This window comes from Loxodonta africana, chromosome 4 (assembly GCF_030014295.1).
Source record: "Loxodonta africana isolate mLoxAfr1 chromosome 4, mLoxAfr1.hap2, whole genome shotgun sequence".
NCBI classification, from domain to species: domain Eukaryota; kingdom Metazoa; phylum Chordata; class Mammalia; order Proboscidea; family Elephantidae; genus Loxodonta; species Loxodonta africana.
This window is the reverse complement of record NC_087345.1, coordinates 180510462-180517406: the sequence shown is the minus strand read 5'-3', so window position 1 is coordinate 180517406 and position 6945 is coordinate 180510462.

Sequence of the window (6945 nt, the reverse complement as noted above, 5' to 3'; positions counted from 1 at the left end):
AAATAACAATCAAAAAAGAGCAGGAGTGGCAACATTAATTTCTGACAAAATAGACTTTAAAGTTAAATCCATCAGAAAGGATAAGGAGGGACACTATATAATGATTAAAGGGACAATATACCAAGAAGATATAACCATATTAAGTATTTGTGCACCCAGTGACAGGGCTGCAAGATACATAAAACAAACTCTATCAGCATTGAAAAGTGAGATAGCTCCACAATAGTAGGAGTCTTCAACACATCACTTTCCTTGAAGGACAGAACATCCAGAAAGAAGCTCAATAAAGACTGGAAGATCTAAATGCCACAATCAACCAACATGACCTCATAGACATATACAGAACATTGCACCCAACAGCAACCAAGTATACTTTCTTTCCTAGTGTATATGGAACATTCTCTAGAATAGACCACATATTAGGTCATAAAGCAAGCCTTAGCAGGATGCAAAACGTCAAAATATTACAAAGCATTTTCTCTGACCATAAGGCCATAAAAGTGGAAATCAATAACAGGAAAAGCAGGGAAAAGAAATCAAACACTTGGAAACTGAACAATACCCTGCTCAAAAAAGACTGGATTATAAAAGACATTAAGGATGGAATAATGAAATTCATAGAATCCAATGAGAATGAAAACACTTCCTATCAGAACCTTTGGGACACAGTAAAAGCAGTGCTCAGAGGCCAATTTATATCAATAAACGCACACATCCAAAAAGAAGAAAGGGCCAAAATCAAAGAATTATCCCTACAACTTGAACAAATAGAAAGAGAGCAAAAAAGAAACCCACAGGGACCAGAAGAAAACAAATAATATTAATTAGAGCTGAACTAAATGAAATAGAAAACAGAAAAACAACAGAAAGAATTAATAAGAACAAAAGCTGGCTTTTTTAAAAAAACAGCAAAATTGATAAACCACTGGCCAAACTGACAAAAGGAAAACAGGAGAGGAAGCAAATAACCCGAATAAGAAACGAGATGGGCAATATTAAAACAGACCAAACTAAAATTAAAAGAATCATATCAGATTACTATGAAATATTGTACTCGAACAAATTTGAAAGCCAAAGAGAAATGGATGAATTCCTAGAAACACACTACCTACCTAAACTAACAAAAACAGGGGTAGAACAACTAAATAGACACATAACAAAAGAAGAGATTGAAAAGGTAATTTAAAAAACTCCCAACAAAAAAAAAAAGCCCTGGTCTGGACGGCTTCACTGTAGAGTTCTACCAAACTTTCAGAGAAGAGTTAACACCACTACTACTAAAGTTATTTCAGACCATAGAAAAGGACGGAATACTACCAAACTCATTCTATGCAGCCAGCATATCCCTGACACCAAAACCGGGGAAAGACAGCACAAGAAAAGAAAATTATAGACCTATATCCCTCATGAACCTTGATGCAAAAATCCTCAACAAAATTCTAGCCAATAGAACTCAACAACATATCAAAAAAATAATTCATCATGACCAAGCAGGATTCATACCAGGTATGCAGGGATGGTTCAACATTAGAAAAACAATTAATGTAATCTACCATTAAATAAAACAAAAGACAAGAATCACATGATTTTATCAACTGATGCAGAAAAGGCATTTGACAAACTTCAACTCCCATTCATGATAAAAACTCTCAGCAAAATAGGAATAGGAGGAAAATTCCTCAACATAATAAAGGACATTTATACAAAGCCAACAGCCAACATCAACCTAAATAGAGACAGCCTGAAAGCATTCCCACTGACATCGGGAACCAGACAAGGATGCCCGTTATCACCACTCTTATTCAACATTGTTTTGGAGGTCCTACCAGAGCAATTAGGCTAGATAAAGAAAAAAAGGGCATTCAGATTGGCAAGGAAGAAGTAAAAATATCTCTATTCTCAGATGACATGATCTTATATACACATAACCCTAAGGAATCTTCCAGAAAACTACTGAAACTAAAGGAAGAGTTCAGCAGCGTAGCAGGATACAAGATAAACATACAAATATCAGTTGGATTCCTCTACACCAACAAAAAGAACATCAAAGAGGAAACCACCAAATCAATGCCATTTACAGAAGCCCCCAAGAAGATGAAATACTTAGGAATACATCTTACCAGAGATGTAAAAGACTTACACAAAGAAAACTACAGCACACTTCTGCAAGAAACCAAAAGAGACTTACATTAAGTGGAAAAAAATACCTTGCTCATAGATACGAAGATACAGGATTATAAAAATGTCTGTTCTACCAAAAGCGATCTCTGCATTGAATGCAATTCCGATCCAAATCCCAATGACATTTTTAATGAGATGGAGAAATAAATCACCAACTTCATATGGAAGGGAAAGAGGCTCTGGAAAAATAAGGCATTACTGAAAAACAAGAACAAAGTGGGAGGCCTTACTGTACCTGATTTTAGAACCTATTATACCACCAGAGTAGTCAAACCAGCCTGGTACTTGTACAGTAACAGACACATAGACCAATGGAACAGAATTGAGAGTGCAGACCTAAATCCATCCACATATGAGCAGTTGATATTAAACAAAGGCCCCAAAACAGTTAAAGGTGGAAAAGACACTCTTTTCAACAAACGGTGCTGGCATAACTGGATATCCATCTGCAAAAAAATGAAACAAGACCCATACCTCACTCCATGCACAAAAACTAGCTCAAAACGGTTCAAACACCTAAATATAGAATCTAAAACGATAAAGATCATGGAAGAAAAAACAGGGACAACGTTAGGAGCCCTAATACATGGCATAAACAGTATACAAATCATTATTAAGAATGCAGAAGGAAAACTAGATAACTGGTAGCTCCTAAAAATCAAACACCTATGCTCATCCAAAGACTTCACCAAAAGAGTAAAAAGATTACCTACAGACTGGGAAAAAGTTTTAGCTATGACATTTCTGATCAGCGCCTGATCTCTAAAATCAACATGATGCTGCAAAAACTCAACTGCAAAAAGTCAAATAACCCAATTAAAAAGTGGGAAAAAGATATGAATAGACACCACTAAAGAAGACATTCAGGTAGCTAAGAGATACGTGAAGAAATGTTCACGATCATTATTCATTATAGAAATGCACATCAAAACTACAATGAGATTTCTTCTCACTACTGCAAGGCTGGCATTAATCCAAAAAACACAAAATAATAAAAGTTGAAGAGGCTGTGGAGAGATTGGAACACTTACACACTGCTGGTGGGAACGTCAAATGGTACAACCACTTTGAAAACCGATTTGGCACTTCCTTAAAAAGCTAGAAATAGAACTACCATACTATCCAGCAATCCCACTCCTTGGAATACATCCTAGAGAAATAAAAGAGCCTTTATTTATTTATTTATTTTTTACCCTAGCAGATATATGCACACCCATGTTTATTGCAACACTGTTTACAATAGCTAAAAGATGGAAGCAACCAAGGTGCCCATCAATGTATAAAAGGATAAATAAATTATGGTATATTCACACAATGGAATACCATGCATTGTTAAAGAACAGTGAGGAATCTGTTAAACATTTCTTCACATGGAGGAACCTGGAAGGCATTATGCTGAGTGAAATCAGTCAGTTGCAACAGGACAAATATTATATAAGACCACTTTTATAAGAACTTGAGAAATAGTTTAAAACGAGGAGAAAACATTCTTTTGTGGTTACAAGAGGGGGGAGGGAGGAAGTATGGGGGAGGGGTATTCACTAATTAGTAGATAAGAACTACTTCAGGTGAAGGGAAAGACACACAATACTGGGGAAGTCAGTGCAACTGGACTAAACCAAAAGCAAAGAAGTTTTCTGAATAAACTGAATGCTTTAAAGGCCAGTGTAGCAGGTGGAAGGGTTTGGGGACCATGGTTTCGGGGGACATCTAAGTCAATTGGCATAATAAATCTATTAAGAAAACATTCTGCATCCCACTTTGAAGAGTGGCGTCTGGGTTCTTAAACGCTAGCAAGCAGCCATTTTAGATGCATCAATTGGTCTCAACCCACCTGAATCAAAGGAGAATGAAGAACACCAAGGACACAAGGTAATTATGAGCCCAAGAGACAGAAAGGGCCATGTGAACCAGAGACTACATCAGCCTGAGACCAGAAGAACGAGATGGCGCCCAGCTACAACCGATGACTGCCCTGACAGGGAACACAACAGAGAACCCCTGAGGGAGCAGGAGAGCAGTGGGATGCAGACCCCAAATTCTGATAAAAAGACCAGACTTAATGGTCTGACTGAGACTGGAAGGACCCTGGTAGTCATGGCCCCCAGACCTTCTGTTGACCCAGGACAGGAACCATTCCTGAAGCCATCTCTTCAGACAGGGATTGGACTGGACAATGGGTTGGAGAGGGATGCTGGTGAGGAGTGAGCTTCTTGGATCAGGTGGACACTTGAGACTATGTTGGCATCTCCTGCCTGGAGGGGAGATGAGAGGGTAGAGGTGGTTAGAAACTGGAGAAATGGACACGAAAAGAGAGAGTGGAGGGAGAGAGCGGGCTGTCTTATTAGGGGGAGAGTTATTGGGAGTATGGAGCAAGGTGTATATAAGTTTTTGTGTGAGAGACTGACTTGATTTGTAAAGTTTCACTTAAAGCACAGTAAAAATTATAAAAAATATTTTGTAGTTTTCACACTATGAATTTCATATATTTTTGTTAAAATTTCTTCTAAATATTTTTTTAATTTTTATATTCTTGTGAATATAATTGTTTTCTTTTTTGATATTTTATTGAGGTTTTAGTAAAAGTTTACACAGCAAATGTAGTTCCTATTTGTTTGGTGACATTGGTTACATTTTCACATTTTATCAACATTCCCATTATTTCTGTTCTGGTGTTCCACTTCCATTATTTTTGCCTTCCTGCCCTCCCACCCCAGTCCTTCTAATCATTGTTTTAGGGTAAATGTTGACAGTTTGGTCTCAAATATGTGATTTCAAAAGGGAAGAACACGCTCAGCATTTCTCATGCTGAAAGAACTGAGGAAAAATTCAAGCCTCAAGTTGTGGTAGTGAAGGATTCTATGGGCAAGATATTTAATGTGCAGGAAGCATCAAAAGACGATGGAAGGAATGCACTGAGTCATTATACCAAAAAGAATTAGTCAATGTTCAACCATTTCAAGAGATGGCATATGATCAGAAACCGATGGTACTGAAGGAAGAAGTCCAAGCTGCTCCGAAGGCATTGGTGAAAAACAAGGCTCCAGGAATTGATGGAATATTAATCGAAATGTTTCAACAAACGGATGCAGAGCTGGAGGTGCTCACTCATCTATGCCAAGAAATATGGAAGATAGCTTCCTGGCCAACTGACTGGAGTAGATCCATATTTATGCCTATTCCCAAAAAAGGTGACCCAACCAAATGTGGAAATTATCGAATAATATCATTACCAGCACACACAAGCAAAATTTTGCTGAAGATCATTCAAAAGTGGCTACAGCAGTGTATTGACAGAAGACTACCAGAAATTCAGGCCAGATTCAGAAGAGGACATGGAACCAGGGATATCATTGCTGATGTCAGGTGGATCCTGGCTGAAAGCAGAGACTACCAGCAGGATGTTTACCTGTGTTTTATTGACTATACAAAGGCATTTGACTGTGTGGATCATAACAAACTATGGATAACAGTGAACAGTGGGAATTCCAAAACACTTAATTGTGCTCATGAGGAAACTGTACATAGATCAAGAGGCAGTTGTTTGGACAGAACAAGGGGATACTTGGTAGTTTAAAGTCAGGAAATGTGTGTGTCATGGTTGTATTGTTTCACCATACCTATTCAATCTGTATGCTAAGCATATAATCTGGGAAACAGGACTATATGAAGAACAGGGCATCAGGATTGGAGGAAAACTCATTAACAACCTGCGTTATGCAGAAGATACAATGTTGCTTCTTGAAAGTAAAGAGGACTTGAAGCACTTACTAATGAAGATCAAAGACCAAAGCTTTCAGTATGGATTACACCTCAACATAACATAACATAGTCTGGACCAATAAGCAACATCATGATAAATGGAGAAAAGATTGAAGTTGTCAAGGATTTCATTTTACTTGGCTCGACAATCAACACCCATGGAAGCAGCAGCCAAGAAATCAAAAAATGCATTGCATAGGGCAAATGTGCTGCAAAAGACCTCTTTAAAGTGTTGAAGCAAAGATGTCACCATGAAGACTAAGGTGCACCTGACCTAAGCCATGGTATTTTCAATCACATCGTATGCATGCGAAAGCTGGACAATGAATAAGGAAGACTGAAGAAAAGTTGTCTCCTTTGAATTGTGGTGTTGGCAAAGAATATTGAATATAACATGCACTGCCAAAAAAAAACCAAAAAAACAAATTTGTCTTGGAAGAAGTACAACCAGAATGCTCCTTAGAAGCAAGGATGTCCAGACTGCATCTTATATACTTTGGACATGTTGTCAGCAGGGATCAATCCCTGGAGAAGAACATCGTGCTTGGTAAAGTACAGGACCAGCGGAAAAGAGGAAGACTTTCAACGAGGTGGATTGACATAGTGGCTGCAACAATGGTCTCAGGCATAACAATGATGGTAAGGATGGCACAGAACCCGGCAGTGTTTCATTCTACTGTGCATCGGGTCGCTATGAATCAGAAGCGACTCAACAGCAACTAACAACAACGAAATGAGCACAGGGTGATATTGTTTCTTTTTTAGTCAATTTGTTATTTGTTGAAAGGTGACCTCAAGATTAGTTTCATTTTAAAGGGTATCTCAGGGAGATACTTTCAAGAATTCCTCAGGTTACTGCAAGTCTGATAAGTCTAGCCTTTTTTTTTTTTTTAATATTTTCGTTTTGTTCTACAATTTTCTCCCATTCTCTCTGGCACCGTCTAGTTCTTCTGTTCTCTGGATAGATGAGGCTGTGGTTCGTGTAGACAATTGGTCCTGCAG